Source organism: Gambusia affinis, linkage group LG10, assembly GCF_019740435.1.
Source record: "Gambusia affinis linkage group LG10, SWU_Gaff_1.0, whole genome shotgun sequence".
NCBI lineage: Eukaryota > Metazoa > Chordata > Actinopteri > Cyprinodontiformes > Poeciliidae > Gambusia > Gambusia affinis.
Genome location: NC_057877.1, coordinates 2,686,469 through 2,703,561, shown reverse-complemented (window position 1 = coordinate 2,703,561; position 17,093 = coordinate 2,686,469). Strand labels below are relative to the sequence as shown.

Genomic DNA, 17,093 nt, shown 5'->3' with positions numbered 1-17,093 from the left:
GAAAAACATCTGTGCAGAATCAGTATACATACAGTAATATGTTTCATGAAATGCATAAAAAATGGTGATGCATTACTTCAGAGTTCATGTTACAATGTGTGGAGGTAAAACCAGGGGAACCGTAAAAAATCCTGGGTAATCTATGTAATTAAATGTTGTCTGTCATTATATTTCATAAGAACAATTAAGAGAAAATGCCCATAATCGCCCTTAAATGTCTAACAATGAAGACACTGTCTACATCCCATTGATAAATGGCCTACTTCCACTTTATAAGGTTTTATGGATTAGACGCTTTGATCCTGTTCGGTTCCTTCTCAATCGGACGGAGCTACCAGCAGGGGGCAGTGTTGTACGCTCCGGACAGCGTGCAGCCCAGCCCACAGCTCAGCAGCAGCGGCCAGCGGCTGAAAACCCGCCTGCGCCCACCGTCCGTCTGCTTCTCTCCGACACAACTGAATGTGTTTTAATCACAGGGAAAGTTTTCAGGCCGACGGGAAGGAGACCACCTTGGAATATTTCATGGTTGGAATTTAAAAATCCCTACATTTCGCATCAAAACAGACCACAGGTGAGTATCAGCAGCACAAAGAATAATAATGTTTTGTTTTGTTTCCTAACCCAGCGCAGGCAGACATTCTGTTAATAAGAGGCAGAACGGTGCCTTGGGAGTAAAAGGGGGGTTTTCTATTGATTAACAAGGGAACCATTGAAATATTATGTAGATGTGTTTGATGAGAAGTCAGTAGCTTTACAACTCTTTAGGGTGGCCAACGGTATCAAACCTGAAGCATATTTACAAAAGCTATGTAATAACTGGAAGGTTGGAGCCAAAGAGACGCGTTTTGTGCTGTTGCTCCAAATACCAATAAGATATTTAAAAATAAATGTTGTACGGCGACTGTTGTTCAGTTTAGAGTATCTTGGTGCAAAGTCTCTGAAATATTGACCCATTCTTCCTCCTGATTGTTTTGCCTTCACTTCTCAGAGTGACATTCACTTTGGACTCTATCACTGGCTCTACAAAGTGCTCAAATGACAAGACAAATCTAAAAACTTCAGGAAACATGACATCTTAATAACCGTATTGAAGACAGTCCTGTAGTGAACCTCTTTTTTTTCTTCTTTTTGCAACTGAAGCTGCTTTCTTTGTTTTTGCACCAGATTCACAAAGCAAATACCATTAAATGCATGCAGGCTCATCCAGGGTTATAAAGTTCAGCTGATGGGAGGATTTTGTACCATGTTTTGTGTCACCTCTCTTCTTCTAAACAGATTTAGTGAATTGATCAGAGTGGAAAAAAATCACATTAGAATGGCCTTTCTCTATAAACAAGATATGGCAAAAGAAGCATCCTTATCCCTGAAACATTTGGACATAAAAATAAAAGTAAAGTGAAACATTTAGAGGATGATAAAAGTGATTGCAAGTGTTCCATAAATCAGTTCAAATCGGTTTATTCACATATCACAATTTCACGGTAAATGCTACTTCCAAAGCCCCCAGTTTGACCCCTTGGTCCGACTTTTTGGGATGTTGTTCTAGTTTTGCTTTGGAAGGCTGCATGCGGAGCGTTCTTCCGCGGGGAGGTCTTATGTTCCCCTTTCTACTGTTTCTTAGTTTGTGCTCTGCAGTTCTATCTTTTCCTTTCTGAATCACAATGACATACACTGTCAACAATATTCAGTAAAATTGTGAATCTCCAGTCTCTTGCCATTGAACTCCCATAATTACAATTCACAACACTTGTCATCCACCAAAACTCCATCCATAGTTTACATCAGAACACACCTTCAAAGTGCACTGATGTATTGACAACATGACTAATCAGTTCGACTGTATTGTCCGTAAAAAATGAAACGTTGACTTTTGAAATATTTACTTTTGCAAGATGAACTAAGGATTTTGCGAAAGAGCCTGGCTTTTTGCAGGTAAACTGTGCTGTTTTGCTCTTTGTACGAATTGCTTTGAGAAATGCAAATGTTGAGTGTGATTTGAGAAATGTCCCAAAGCGATTGAGAAAAACTGCAACAGCTATTACTTGATTTGTCCAAATGTATTATAGTCCTAATTTTATTATTCTACACAGGGAGGAGTGAATGGAGGAGTGCTGCCATCTAGGTTTGGGGAGTTACCGTATCGTTGATCATTTATCGTGATAAATTTCTCATCATGAGAACAATTTTTAACTTATCATCTTTACTCTAAATTCCAATGAATGTTTAAAATCGTCCAAAAATCAAATAACCCCTCCATATTGTCGGGATTATTAGTTTTCCTAATTTTGCCACTGTTTATTCAATGAGAGTATCAAATATCAATACATTTGAAAATATGATTCAGAACAGCTACTGTTGTTCAATTTAGGGATACAAATCACACAATTAGTTAATCAATTTGTGTAGCAAACAACAAGGCAGTTCAAAGTTCTTTACATTGTAAAAACATAAAAATGCAAAGTCAGAAACACACAGCGAACAATGGAAACATTACGTTTTATCATCATTTTTATTGTTTTTACCCCAAAATATCGTGATAAAACTTCAAGTCCATATCGCAGAACCCTGACTGCCATCCTAGCAACACAAACACGACTCAAGAATGTGCGGTCATCATGAGCAAACTGTGCAGCGCGTAGGCCTGGTTGTTGACTGCCAGACTCCACAGGTATTATGTTATCAGTTTGTTTCCCAGCAGAATGTCCAGGATGGGCTCACAGAGCGGAGAGCAGCCGTTCCCACAGCATCGTGTCAGAGTGTGATCCTGTTTTCCCCCCAACAAGCAGCTCTGATGTTTACTGCAAACAACAAAAGGGAGGGTTGTTTAGAGCGTGACACACTGAGACCGAGTTATGTGGGAGGGGCTGTTGGTCAGCAGGATTACTCGGTGGGTGTGTTTTCTGTAAACGAACAGATGTGTGTGTGTGTGTGTGTGTGTGTGACTGAGAACTCTCTTAAGTTTGGGTCTGATGTTTTTCACCAGGGATCTGTTCTCTGGCAGTCTGGTGCGACTTCGCTCGACTGGCCTGTTGGTGTTGAAGTGGATTCGTCCATGTTGCCTTGGTTACCACTGGTGCAGACCTTAGCGTGGTTTAACTCACCCACCAGGCCCCCTCCTTCTGTCTGTCCCTCGACTCAAATTCCTTGCTCGGCCTCTGGGGAGCTTCTCCTTGCGTCACTGCTCGGGTCACAAAGACCTTCAGAGAATGTTTCTAGTCAGCCTCTCCACCTCTGCAGGTCCAGAGTATTATCAAAAAACCCAACAACAAAGAAACCTCTCCCCTCCCCTAGCCTTGATGCACATGTGACTCTCCTCAATCACTCATGTGGCAGGGATGAAGGTGTTGCAACCTCTCTGTGAAGAGAATGTGTGATGTGTGAGAAGGCTGGTGAGTCCAGAACACATTAACTGCTTAGCAACCGGTGAGGGGAGCGTTCACAGTGGGCTCTGTTCTCTTTCCTTCGCTGATCCTTTAATATTTCAACTCAAACTCTGTTGTGTACCATGCAACTATGGTGGCAATCTATTTTTTTAAATTAAATTTCAGCCAAGTAAAACATATCAATTTTAATTATTAAGTATTTTTTTAAAATCCAGAACTGACGTTTTCTCCAAGTGTAAGGTCTTCTTAAATCAGTGGTGTCTAAAGTGTGGCTTAGGGTCCATTTGTGGCCCACTGAATGATTTTCTGTGGCCTTCTGATTGCAATTTTAGATTGGAGCAAATCAACATTAAAATAAAATAATATTATTTACAACTCAATTTTTTTCTCATTTATTGCATTTATGTGAAATTTATAATAATAGGAACCACAAACATCCAACAACCTTTACTCAGGCTTGTGCCACAAAACCCTTCAGCTTGAGGCTAAAATAAAAATAATCTGTTCCAAAAAGGAACTTTTAACATTTTCTAGAGACTGTATATGTGTGTTATAATAGCACAGTCACATCAGACCTTTTTTATGTTTGGGATCTACATTGATTTAAAGAGCTATTTCAAAAGAAAATTCTTAACAAAATCCTGTGTGCTTAGTTTTTTGTAAAATAAAATCTTAAAATTGAAAAAGGCACAACGTAGTTATTTGTAAATTTTTATTTGACAAAAACAGTTGTTCCAGGTCCCAGGAGATTGGACAATTTTAACACTCTTGGTTTGGACACTACTGTCTTAAACAAAAGCCTTTCCAGCCTTGATGAAGTAATTCAAAAGGGTTTTTGTGTGTTTCATCTTTTTCATTCCAGAATGTTTTTCCATTGAAAATTCATATTCCAGAAAGTTCTTTTTTACTCCAGCAATTATTTGTGTGTGTACAATTCTAACAGCTAATCCAGGCTGTTCACTGAAAATGAATGGCTTTGTACTTGATATGCATTTTAAAACTAGGAACATATCACGTTTTATATCCTGCCTATTTCACATTTAAACCATTTAATTTTATCTGTGTTGCCAACTGCAATGCTTTATTCCTGAAGCTTCATATTTTACAAAATAGTAAACAGAATCCAGAATGCGTTTCAAAAAGCTGTGAAATCAGGCAGATGCTGCCTTTGATCCCAGTTCTTTTCAGTGATTACAATTTAACAGCTATAAGGAAAGCCACTGAAAACTTTCTTTGTACTTGATATGCATTTTAAAGTGAACATATCACGCTGTTAAATCCTGCCTTTTCACATTTAAACCAATAATATTATATATAATATGAATGAAGACATGTTGTAAACAAGGCCTCAGCACAGTTGACGAGTTAGCTCACGCTAAAGCTAAGAATGTCACCGAGTGCATTTGGATCATGTGCCCTCCCCAGCAAAAAGCCAGCAAAAACAAAGCAAAATTTTTATGTAACATTACTATTCAAAATACATTGTATGGTTACGTCCTCCAGGAGCTAATAGCTAGCGCACAGCGCTAACATTAGCAGAAGGGATCTAGCAAAACAATAGTCAAGACGTCATGTCAGCACATTTATGTCTAAAATAAAGTTTGTTGTCATTTTGGCAGCGTTATTAGCAGCTTGCCGCTTTGCTCTGTCCATCGTTTCCTTGGAAGGAGCTGACGCCTCAGTCAGACAAAGTCTTCTGGCAAATCCCTCTTGATGCTGGTGGAGGTCGCTGAAGCATTCATCTTTAAAGTGCTTTAAAGAAACAAAGTGGACTGGAAATAACATTTATCCAGGCACTTCAAAGAGGTTCTGATTCTGGAGAACTTTGTAATGAACTATGTGGGTTAATACATCCAACAGCCGAGGACTTTAACTTATCCACTTGTAGCCTTCACATCCTTGAACTTGGACTACAAACCTACTGTGATAAATAACACGAGTGGAATCGGAAAATTGGTTAGCTGAATGCTATCGCCTTTGTTTAGTGACATTATAGTTCAAAAAGCGTTAAAGAGAATAAAGAAAACTGAACAGATGGAAAAATGTGTCCCAATCAGAATGTAAACATTTACAAGGCAACGGAAGAGACTAAAGTCATCTTTTCCACACTCCTAGAGACTTCTACACAACAAACGTATTTAAACGTATTTATCAGCAATGCAACTATAGCCAATGATTTTGTTACTGTGATTATACCTTATGGATTAAAGAATGTGATGTAACTAACAGGCTTTAAAACAAACGTCAGTGAAGCATGCAGTCACACGTCTTCAGGCGATTCACTTTGGAAACACAGCAGAAGAGACGAGGACGAGCCACAACTTATGATTACGATTTTTTTTTGTACAGTATTTATACTCTAAAATAGGTTTGAAATCCCTCTAAATTCAAAGGATGATTGTCACATTCACAGGCTCTCAATAGCCAAACCCTGCATGGTGTGTCCTGAAGGAGCTCTGAGTGCACATGCAGAAGTAGCAGCTGGGTGCCTCATTTCTCTCATACTTAAGATTTTTTTGTTTTGTTTTGTTTTTTTGATGATGATGATTAAAAAATGCTTTCACTCTTACATGAGTGTTGCCATGGTGTCATAGAAGGACCATAGATGAAAGTAGGTATCTTAATGTTTGTTACTTGGTTCACAGTCTCCCACACACTCCCGTTTTCTCATGCCTTACAGGCACCACTGTTGAGAAATGGGAATATGTAATTCAGTAAAACTTAAACTGCAAACTCCAAAAGCCCAACAAGAACAGAAGTGACACCTTATTGGTCTGATGAGGCTCCGCCCATCATTTCACCTTACTTCTGCTTTCATAAAAAAAAAAAAAATCTATATCATGACAAATAATTTACATTCGCAATGAATGTGGGACAAATTGGGTATTACCTTTTAGGTACTGTTTAATTTTTAGTGTCAGATGCTGATAGTTTTAGGTTTTCTTCCCAGCAGCTAGTTTGTGACTGTAGCTGGGTCACTGTTTGACTCATGATCTGTCTGTGGCATTGTGGGAGTTGTCACATACAGTAGAATCTGCAGGATATTTATAGCCGTGTGCCTCTGTGGAACATCTCTTGGTAAAGCTGTTACTGTAAATTGAATTATCTTCACAAGTCCTTTCTTTGACATATTCCATGGTTCAGAGATCTTCCGTTTAGCTGCTCTGTGGGTTGTTATTAAGCTAAGTGTGTTTTGTCAGCTTGAAAAAAACAAAAATGGCAGATTTAATGTTATTTCATGCAGAGGAACAGGAGTAGTCTATTTTAACGGCTTGTGTTTAAACAGTTTAGTTGTGCTTGGTTCAGAGTCACAAAGGCAAATGTATCCCCAATGCAATTTTTTTGCCCCATCCTATTTTTCAATTAAGTCTGAACGGCCCAATTTAAATTTTAACCTCTCCACACGCCCAGAAAGAAAATCAGCCCTGTATGACTTCCATATGTTGCACTAAACTGGATACACATCTGATAGTTTTCAAAGTGCCTGCAGTCTGAATGTTGCATTTAATCTGACTTTTATGTCATTAATATGAGACGTGTCACATTTCTGCACCAACAGAAGCCAGATGCAGTAAATCTGGTCAGAAAAAGCAGCTGAAAATAATAACTGTTATAATAAGACATCGCAACCCCACCACTCCTGCTTCCAGCTGTGTGTCCAAATGGACTTCTCTACAGACATTGCAGTTAATGCTCCGCAGAAATTATGACTTGTATTTTTATTATTATTATTATTATTATTATTATTATTATTATTATTATTATTATTATTATTATTATTATTATTATTATTATTATTATTTATTATTTTTTTTTTTTAGCTTCCTTCAACTTAATATTGGGACGATGCTGTCGGCTCTTGTTAGCTTTTAAATCATTCCTTAGACGGCGGTGTCTATTTTTACCTCTGTAACCATAACGCTGCTGTGTGACATCAACATTCCTCTTCTGCTTATGCAGGCTGCTTTGGAGTCTTAAACCGTTGCTGCTTTAATTGTAACTGTCAACATCTATAACCATCAGACCTGTACCACCTGCTTTATTCCCACATATTGTGACGTCCAGTTCATCCAGATCTCAGCATGTTGCATCACTTCTGCTGTTATTGATGAACCTACTACTGCTACTGTGTTTATAACTCTCCTTTTTTTCCCAGAGTTTGTATTACTTGTCAATCTGTTTCTCTCCTGAAACAGACTGAACGACTGAAGTTGTTCCTTTCCACTGTGCCCCCATGCTTGCTCAGGACAAATAATTGCTGCCATTATTTCTTTGATGGACTTCTTCCTTCCAGTTGCTATTCTTAAGTGAATTTGAAAACATTGTGTGACAGCGACTGAACTTGAATCAAACTATGTGAATATGAGTTGAAAGTGTCTTGTAAAGGGTGTTGAGATGTGAAAAATATGTTTGTTGTATGTACAGAAACTGAAATGGTGTTATCTGGATTTCCCCAGAGAGTGTTAGCTGGAGATAAATGTTGGCAGTGTGGCGTTAACTGCGCTGCACACGGCCATAAACGCTCAACTCTCACGGCCCCTTCTGTTGTTACTGAGGTAAATATTAAACCAGAGGAGGAAAGGAGCTGTCGCTTAGCAAGGACAAAACAGCGTAAACCTTTGACACAATTCTAAATGTTCTATGTGTTCTTTGTGATTATATAGAAGGCACATGGCATGTGAATGGCAACTTAAAGCTTTAAATATGCATGGAGTAACGTTCTGCTGCTGTACATGTGCATTAAATAACAATAAATCCCCTCAAAAAAATTTAAAGACAAAATAAATTAATTCTGTGGTAAGCGACTTTGATTAAATTTATTACAAATTACATTTTGCAATTGTTCCTTGTTGTTTACCTGCGGGAAGCTTTGTAAACATTGCTTGGGTCTAATAATGTGACGTAGTGTGAGAAGCTGAGAAAGAATCTGATCCTGTGATAAACTCTGTTGCTTAGGGTTGTTTCTTTAAAGCTAATCTTATGCAGAGGAAGAAAAAATAATAGGGTCATTAGAAAGTTTTTTTTAATTAAATTTATATACCCTTTTTATTTCATATTAAAGGTTTAGATATAGGAATATATGTTAGAAGTTTTTTTTTAATAATTGTGTCAGTTAAATTTTAGGGTTAGGGTCTGACCTTTTAGTTCACATGTTAGCTGCCTCCACTCAGCACACAGACAGTTGTCTGACCACAGGACTGACTGGTCATCTAACTGGTTCGGCTGGAATGGAGAAATAGAAGCAAGTGGAGCACAGAGCAGATTTTTTTCCCACCCACTGCAGTTTTCAGTGGTTGACAGATGGCGATGAAGTAAATAGTGTCACCTCATGTGCTAACAGCCTTGTTTACCCTCTGCTGGACTGTTTGCTTCTGTTCTCTGCTTCTCTTGTCTCATAATTTACCTAGCAGGATGAGGTTGTTAACCTTTTCTTTGTTTTTATTTTTTGTTTTTTTGTTTTTTTCCCAGATGTTTGCTGACCAAACGCTCAAAACATTTTTGCTAGATGCTCCATCCAAACTGCTTCCTTAAAGGTGAGTCAGTGTCTTTGCCTGCAGGCTCTGTGGAAGCCAGGCATCCTGGGCTTTTTGTATATTTGTGAGGCTGCTCCGGTTGCAAACACACTTTATCTATAATTAAGCAGGCCCAGTCCCCACCAGTACTTCATATGCCAGGTCAGACTTTGAAGACCGTCTGTAATCTGCTGCCCTCTTGAGAGCGCGGTGAAGGTTACAGTTCTATTTTAAAAGTCTCAGGTTACAGAATCAGCTGGAACAAATCTGAAGCCATGCCAGTGACATCAGTGAGTCATGAAATTTTGGTTAGTTACCTAAAGACATGAAGTATTTGGGAATCCAACGTAGCCAAAAATTTGGAGGATATTCTCTAATTCTGTACTTTAGATAAAATACAATTAACTCTTTGAAAGAGAGTAATTGCTCTTCTCTCTACCTGCTCTCAAAGCCTGAATGGTTGTACGCTTTCACTAAAGTTTAGCAATGCTTTGGCTACATTGCTAGAGATGTTCCAGGTGCAGTTTTCAGCAAGAGAAGGCAAGTTATTATTTATTAGAGTTGGGAGTTTGGAGTCCTTTGATGTGGTTGGTTGGTGTTTCTGATCAGGGAACTTCCCTTTGGAGGTTTTGGGGTAGCAGGGAACTCCAGGACAGATCTCAACATTTGTATACATCCCTGCAAGTTCTGGAGTACTGTGAGATCTCCAAGAATGAGCTGGAGTTTGAAACTGGGGGAGGGGGATGTCCAGATTTCCCTCTTGGACGTATTACCTTGGTAACCCAATCTCTGATAAGCAAAAAATAAGAATAACCTAAAAAATAAATTGTCAGCCATCTTTAATTCTCTAATGATCTACGGTGTTGTCTCATAACTTAAGATGTGCTGCTGAACTGAAACACCAAATTTTGCTGTGAGTAAAAGAGGCCGACGCCAAAACAATGAGACGATCACTGCTAGTTAGCATTGATTAACTTTAATAGCCATACCAAGCCTTCAGCTGAGTGACCGCTGAAATTGTCAAATCAAAATAGCCGCAGGGCAAAAAAAATGCAGAAATGAACTAAGCATTCACTGTGTTTGAACCATTCGACATAAAAAAATAGTCAGACTGATTGTTTCCACTATTTAGCCAGCTTAGTGATTGCAGAAGATAATCAACACCACCTCTGATCTGATGAGCTGAGTCCTCATTTTGTCTTAGTGGACCAAAGTTTACTCAGTTTGAGTTTTGCTTTTTTCCCCTTTGCCAAAAAACAGTTATATAAAATGTTGTTTAAAGATTGTGGGGGTGATTATAATTGGTAGAATGATCAACAAATAGTTATATTTAGGTGCCACTATCATTTTAATAATATTAATCTCCCCTAATAGAGTAAATTGTATTTTGTCGCACTTTTATAAACATTTTTTGTAAGGCTTTAGCGATTTCCTCCAAATTTTGGTTAAGTTTATGTCTTTAGGCGCCTGCAGCCTGATACTTTTAAAATGTGACTCAATAGTATCCATCGAGTGAGGCAGGGATGTGTCAGGGTTTGATACGACAACCAAGATATCATCTGCATAGTAAAAACGAGGAGGGCACCAATAAATTAGCACAGATTTCCTTGATTTTAGAAGGTCTTACACATGATTAATTATAGTCACCCAACTTTTGCAAACATAATGAGTTTTCAAATGTAAATCAGTATCCACAAAACTCAGAATCGGCAGGTCAGGCTTTTCAAAGATTGGTGAATGGCCTTATCTTCCTTCCTGGATTCCTTCATTCTCCCTGATTGTGTGTAGCTCATTGTGGAACCAAAGCCTGTTGGGTACAGTAGTTATTAGTCCAATCACAGCTCTTCCTCTGTCAAATGGTGCCTTACACTTAATGTCTGATCACCTACAGATTGATGTAAAGTGTAAAGTCCTTTCTAGCTTTTGCATGTAACTGAAAAAGTTTCTCATTAAGATAAAAGCGTTGGATTGGCAAATTCTTTTGAAAAATTTACTTTATTCTCTGCAGAGTAAAAGTCATTGGTTAGATGTGGTTTTATCTACTATAAATTATAGAGTATGCAAGAGGTATAGTTATCAATAGACAAAGACTTTGTTTTGTACCTAACATTTTCCAATTTAAATACTTTAAGAATAATTTTGCCTTAATTAAAAATAAAAAAGTCTCCATTTGCACCAACCCCTTATCATGAGGAGGGATAAGTTTGCATCATTCTTGAATTTCAGATGCCACACAAAATCAGTCCAGGGGCTGCAAATGGCCCCCGGGCTCCACTTTGGGCACCCCTGCCTCTAAAGTTAGAGAAAAATGAAGAAAAAAAAACAACTACTGTTATAAACTCATAGGTCATTTTAAAAAGTCACCACATGGTGTCAGTATTGGTCAGTCTATTAGTTTGTAACTGGGCCTCACTTTGAGGGTCAGTATTATTCTAAACTGTTGTGAACGCCTTTTAGACATTCTTAGTTTGGGAGTCACCTGGTCACCGGTATCTGGATGTACATGTTCAGTTATTTTCTAGTGCTGTCGATGTTTTCAAGTGCAAATAGTTCTTATTTGTGGCGTTGGAGTGACCTTAGAGTTATTCTAGCGACTGACACGTTTTCACATCCTGATAGCGCCGAAAGGTCAGGACTCAAATGTATCTCAAAAGAGCTAAATAAATACCATGAGCAAACCAGCAACAAAGACGTGTTTTACTGTAAGCACCCAGCATTTAACTGGCTGAGAGTAAATTAGTGACACTGGTGCAGGTGTTGAACAAAGGCCCTTTTTTTTTTGCTTTTGTCCAGGTGTGTTGCTAGCTGGTTGCTGGGCTGCTATTTATTGTGCAAACCTGGCAGAAACAGAAAGCTGCTGGCCGGCCTGCCGGTCAGTCGTCCTCTGAGGGAAATCATTAATTTGACCATAACTTCTGAATTTCTGACAGCTGCTGAAGGGGATTCAGGTGATGCGTCTGATGAAAGCCAGATGGGTTTGTGTCAGAATTATGTCAGGTTTGGGGTTTGGTAGGATTCTGAGCAGCAGGGTGTGTGTGTGTGTGTGTGTGTGGGTGGGTGCGTGTGTGTGTGTTTGCTCACTCAGGCGGAGGTTTGAATATTACCCCCCTTGTCACACCCAGGGAGATCCCAGTGCTGGAAGAGATGACTCTTTCCCGTTTTGTAGGCATCTGGACATATATGGACGTCCTCCTTCCTCTTGCTTACTTGTACCATGTCCGCTTCCTGAACAACCCCCCGCCCTCTTCCACCCACACACAAACACAAACACACACACACACACACGCACACATACCCTTCCACAAAAAATGGCTCAACTTTTCTCACAAGCACACACACACACACACATGCATACATGTGCAATCTCAAACTCCTACTCACTGCGTTCAGTTCTGGGAGTGTCTTTCCCCCTAAGCAGGAACTCATGTGGTTAATACTCACTCCATGGCTCGCTTCCACGGCCAGCGGGACAGCTCTCATTCTGCCCGTTGCGTTTCGGAGCCACATGTTCGCAGTGTTTACAGTAATTTATGTCTGCATGTGGGACTCGTATTGCCTGCAGACAATGCACGATGCATTCCACTTCACCCTGAAAGGGTGGGAACGCAAAATCTTTAAAAGAAATCTATTTTTGTTTCCATTCTTGGAAGACAGCAGTGATTGAATCGGTGGACCTTTTGTTCCCAAATGCTCTACCCTTTTTCAGCACTGCCCTGTTCCCAGGAACAAGAACATGTTGCTTCCAAAAATAAATCACTCTCCTAACAGAGATTCATGTTCCCGAAGTTACTGGTTGTTCTCTGGTTGTTGGGGTTGAGTGCAGCGCTGGCGTTTCTCTGGGTGGGCTCCGGCCAGGCCCCTCAGACCAGCACTCCTGTCTGCATGGCTGTAACGCAAATACTGGTTGGATTTGAAGTAGGGCAAAGAGTTGCATCAAGCTCCTGCATCAGAACCGTTGGAGGCATTCAGCAGCTGCTAAATGTTCAATGAAGAATAGCATCATAGAATATTACAAAATAATAAGGTGTCTAAACTGAACCGGAAGATGCATTTCCGTTGAGCAGCACGTCATGTGTAACATGAAACTATTGGATCAGGAATTCAGATGTGTAATCTCGCCCTCCCTGTTGTTCTTCTTGTGATATATTATCAGCTCCTTCCACAACTAGGTCACTGCAGATCCTGTTACTATGGAGCAGTTTTTGAAAAAAAAAAAAATCCCTGGAAAGACACTGACTTTACTTCTGAGGGGTGAATGGAATCACAGGCATGAGTCGTATGTGTTCTTTTTAACTTTAGATAGATTTTGGACGTGGCTTTAGAAATGTACTTACTGGGTGGGCACTGATTGCAGTTTTCTGGCCGACCTATGAGCTTTAAAAAGCCAGACCTGTAGATTACGATTTCTTTTGTCTGAAAAGTTGCTTAATATAGCAACAAAGTTGCTAAGTTGGATACAGTGAGGTGATTATTGCTAAATGCAGATGTGCAGATGTAACCTGGTGGGCGGGGTCTCTCAGTCCGCCCGCTCTCATGGCATAGCAAAAGGGGACAGTTGCTGATTTTTGCTGGCATATATAAAATCGGTTTCACATTTAAGTATCGGCCGATTACTGATCACCCAGAATGAAAGTAATTTTGGCTAATTTATCAGTGCATCACTAACTCTAAGAGGTTTGTTCCCTGCCGAGCTCAGAATTTTCAAATGATCTGGTAAACAGAAAGTTTAGTAGGTCTTATTAGAAAAGTGTAGGTATTTGCATATCAATTCAAATTTATATGAAAATATTTGCACAGAGTTGAACAATTTAAGTAAAATAACTTGATTGCACATTACCACCCACCAGCCCTGGTGCCATGCACACAACACACAATATGGACTGGAGATGCCCTGAAAAATCAGTTAATGACTAGGATCAGACTGGTTGACTTACATTAACTGATGCATAGACTCTAAATTACTTCCTTTTATATCCTCTTCAGTGTGGACGCTGTTTATCAGTGAAATCAATTCAGAGGAAGCAGAGATGCAAGAACCTTTTTAAAATGAAAGTATTTCCTGTGGCATGTCAAAACTTGGCTCATTTATGCTGCGGCAGGGCGAGGGAGAGCGAAACTTTAGGCAGGCAACATAAAGGCTGCATAGAGTGCAACAAAGTTCCTGATTTATTCTGTTTGGAATTTAATTTCTGGGGGGAAAATTTGATTTTAGTATTTGTTGCCTTTTCAGCTCAAAGTTAAGTTGCAGATCTGCATCCTCTAAAGTACAGTATACATCGCTTTTTAGGAATGTGAGCTATGCTAACATGTTAGCAAGAAGACGGAAGGTATTACAGCAACGTTGCTCTGTTTTTCTTTCCCTTTAGCTTCTGATAACTGCTACGAAAGGCATGTGGATTCTTTCACAAAGGTTTGGAAGTTCCAGATTTAGGCAAGTTCCTGCACAACAGGACTGCTGCATGTATTATGCTAGTTGCACAAGTAGCCTCTCTTATCACTGATAGAAGATGCTGAAGAAAGTTTAAAATGTGAACTTAAAGAACATACCTCCTGCTGTCCTGACATCATGTTAATTTGTAGTTTTGAAACAAAAATTTGATTTGTCAACATGAACAAAAACCCAAGATTGTAAATGTTCATTTCTTTGACATTCCTGACCTTTTTACCCCAAGTATTGCTGCAGAAACTCATGCAAATTCCTTCATGGCTCACCAGTTTTCTGGGTTAAAGTGGGTGTGTTTTAGGGAGTAGTCATAACCCACCTGTTGTAATAGTTCCTGCTTAACAGTCTTCCAAATAAAATTACAATGGAAGAAGCATTTATTGGAGTTTTTTTTCTCTTGGCAGATGTTGTGCTGAACTTTGTACCAAGCCTCGACAAATCCACATAACATTTGGCAGTTGGCACAAGCTTGTATGAGATTCTCATGATAGGAGAATGTATAATACTGGTTGCTTGGTGTTGTGGTTTCAACGTGAACATTTTAAATAAAAACAGATTACATGATCTAACGTTTTCACAGACCTGCAATAGTTTACTGCTATTAACATAACTTATTAATATGTACTTATTACTTGTAAATATCTTTTGAATTCAAATTCAATTCAGAAATACTTTATGTATCGGAAAGGGAAATTAAATGTTAATTTAATTAAATTAAACATTAATTTCAACATTTTCAAGAGTCGTGATTGATTGCTAATCAAATTAACAATTGATTGACAATGAATCAATTGTTGATTAACAATTGATTAAATTGTTAATCAACAATTAACAATTTGTTGATTAACAATTAATCAACAAATTGTTGATTAATAGGAGGATGATGGCGCTGCATGTTTTTTAATGACTTTTTAAAAAACACTTGTGATTTTTTTTAATTGTTGATTAACAATTGATTAAATGTTAATCAATTAAAATGATTAACATTTTAATTCCAATGAATTAATTACATGGATTTTAAGGCATTAAAATGCTTATTGCATTTTAATTTTTTTTACAGTTCCACGCGGGAATCTTTACTTTGTGTTTCTACTACGCTCGTAAATCTGACGCACAAACTATATAGGCAAACAACCAGTTTGGACGATAAGGTTGTTTCCCTGAGGGTCCACTGGGGGTTTATCTTTGCTTCATAAAAAGATCTGATTGGACGCTGGAAAAAAACATCATTGTTGTGTTCAAGTTATGGGCTGTCAGTGAAGCTATTCTGGCCTAAAATAGCATTTTAATGCTAAACATGTAGCATCAGCACAGCAGCTCATGTCAGAGTCCACAGTCCATTTCTAAAGAAGTTCCATGAAACAGGAGCTCCTGAAATTCTGAAAAATGAACGGATAGAATAGAACTTTGCTCCATTCTCATGGTTGAAGAACCAAAAGCAAAAGCAGCATCCTGTCCGTCCCAGATTGGGAGAGTTATCCACTTGTACAGAACATGTTCTTGTGTAGGAGTTGGTTACATTTCAAGGATGGCTCCTGGAGAAGCAGTAATGCAGTTTTAATGTAGCCTCTGAGGGTGGCTAGCTCTGTATAAACACAGGAAGTAAGAGAGACTGTTTTCCTTTGTCCGTCCTGTGCTCCTCTGACAGAACACAGTAATCACTCAGCGCCTGCATTGACTGCTTCTCAGCAAACAGTACGTCCAAGTCCAAAGGGTACTCTACAGCTACTCAAGCAGTAGTTATGTTTTGCATCCACAAGGACAAGATTAAAGAGTCAATAGGCCAAATGCAGGGCTATTTAAAAATAGAATTACATCTCCTCCAAATGGAAACCAGAGCATCTTTTATAGCAGTTTCTGCTTTTTGTTCATGTAAAGCTGCAGACGTTTTGTTTTGGAGTGAATCACTCTTTTACTGTAGAAACAGACTGATTTTACCGCACTGCTGTCACCAGCTCTGTTTCATTACAAATGTGGGCAAAACTTTATTATTCCACTAATTAAAAAAAAATACAATACTGCATTTGCCAAATTGTGCTTTTTGACATTAGCGGATTAACCGCAATGCTTTGCTCATATTTGTAATGAAAACGCAGCATGCCTCTCTGCGAAGGAACAGGAAGTGCCCTCTGTCACGCCTGCTGGGCTTTGACAGTATCCAGTCCATCCAGCTGGCCGATGTGCCGTGTCCCAGTTCAGGCTTCTCCTTTGCCACGTGTCTGCAAGGCAGGAATTCCAGCCGCGCCGATCCTCTCCGTTCTCTGCCGTTCAGGGAATCATTGGTCCCAGTTAAACAAACATTACGGTCTGGCAGCTCAGGGAGGAAGACCGAGCAGCTGGCGGGATGTCACCCTGGCCAGAGGTAGCCCAGCCACTGGTCACATGCCTGGCATTCCTGTACAAGCTCCTCTTCTCCACTTCAATGTTTATTTCCTTTTCTTTCTTTTTTTTTCTGTCCCAAAATTCTTGCCCTCCCTGCCTCACAAGACAGTGGAAAAGGAAATATTTTCCAGTCCAGAAATAAGTTAATTGCTTTGCCTTGGAAGCGTACACTCAGTGGTCTGTGAAAATGTGCTTTTGACTGATGTTCATTAGGGGAGAAGCAGGGTGGTATGCTGCTCGGGTCTGCAGCCGCGTTCCATTGGAGTTAACGCCGTTCTGAAAACAAACCGCTCCAACCGGCCCGCACATACTTTCCCTGTGAGATCCTGGTCGCTGCTTTGAATGAAGCGCTTCCAGAATGCATGACTGGAA

At 39.3% G+C, this 17,093-nt stretch overlaps 1 protein-coding gene across 3 annotated transcripts in view; it reads left to right on the top strand.

Moving 5' to 3' along the window:
• The first annotated feature begins 410 nt into the window (after window positions 1-410).
• gng12b (guanine nucleotide binding protein (G protein), gamma 12b) overlaps window positions 411-17,093 on the top strand; it is a 33,385-nt gene continuing 16,702 nt past the window's right edge. The window contains exons 1-2 of one of the 3 annotated variants that reach the window (XM_044128548.1): window positions 411-571; window positions 8,853-8,917. The gene's annotated coding sequence lies outside the window, so the exon portion shown is untranslated. Of the gene's footprint in view, window positions 572-7,876; window positions 7,940-8,852; window positions 8,918-17,093 lie in introns of those variants that run through there. The other 2 variants (XM_044128551.1, XM_044128550.1) reach the window with 2 other exon arrangements.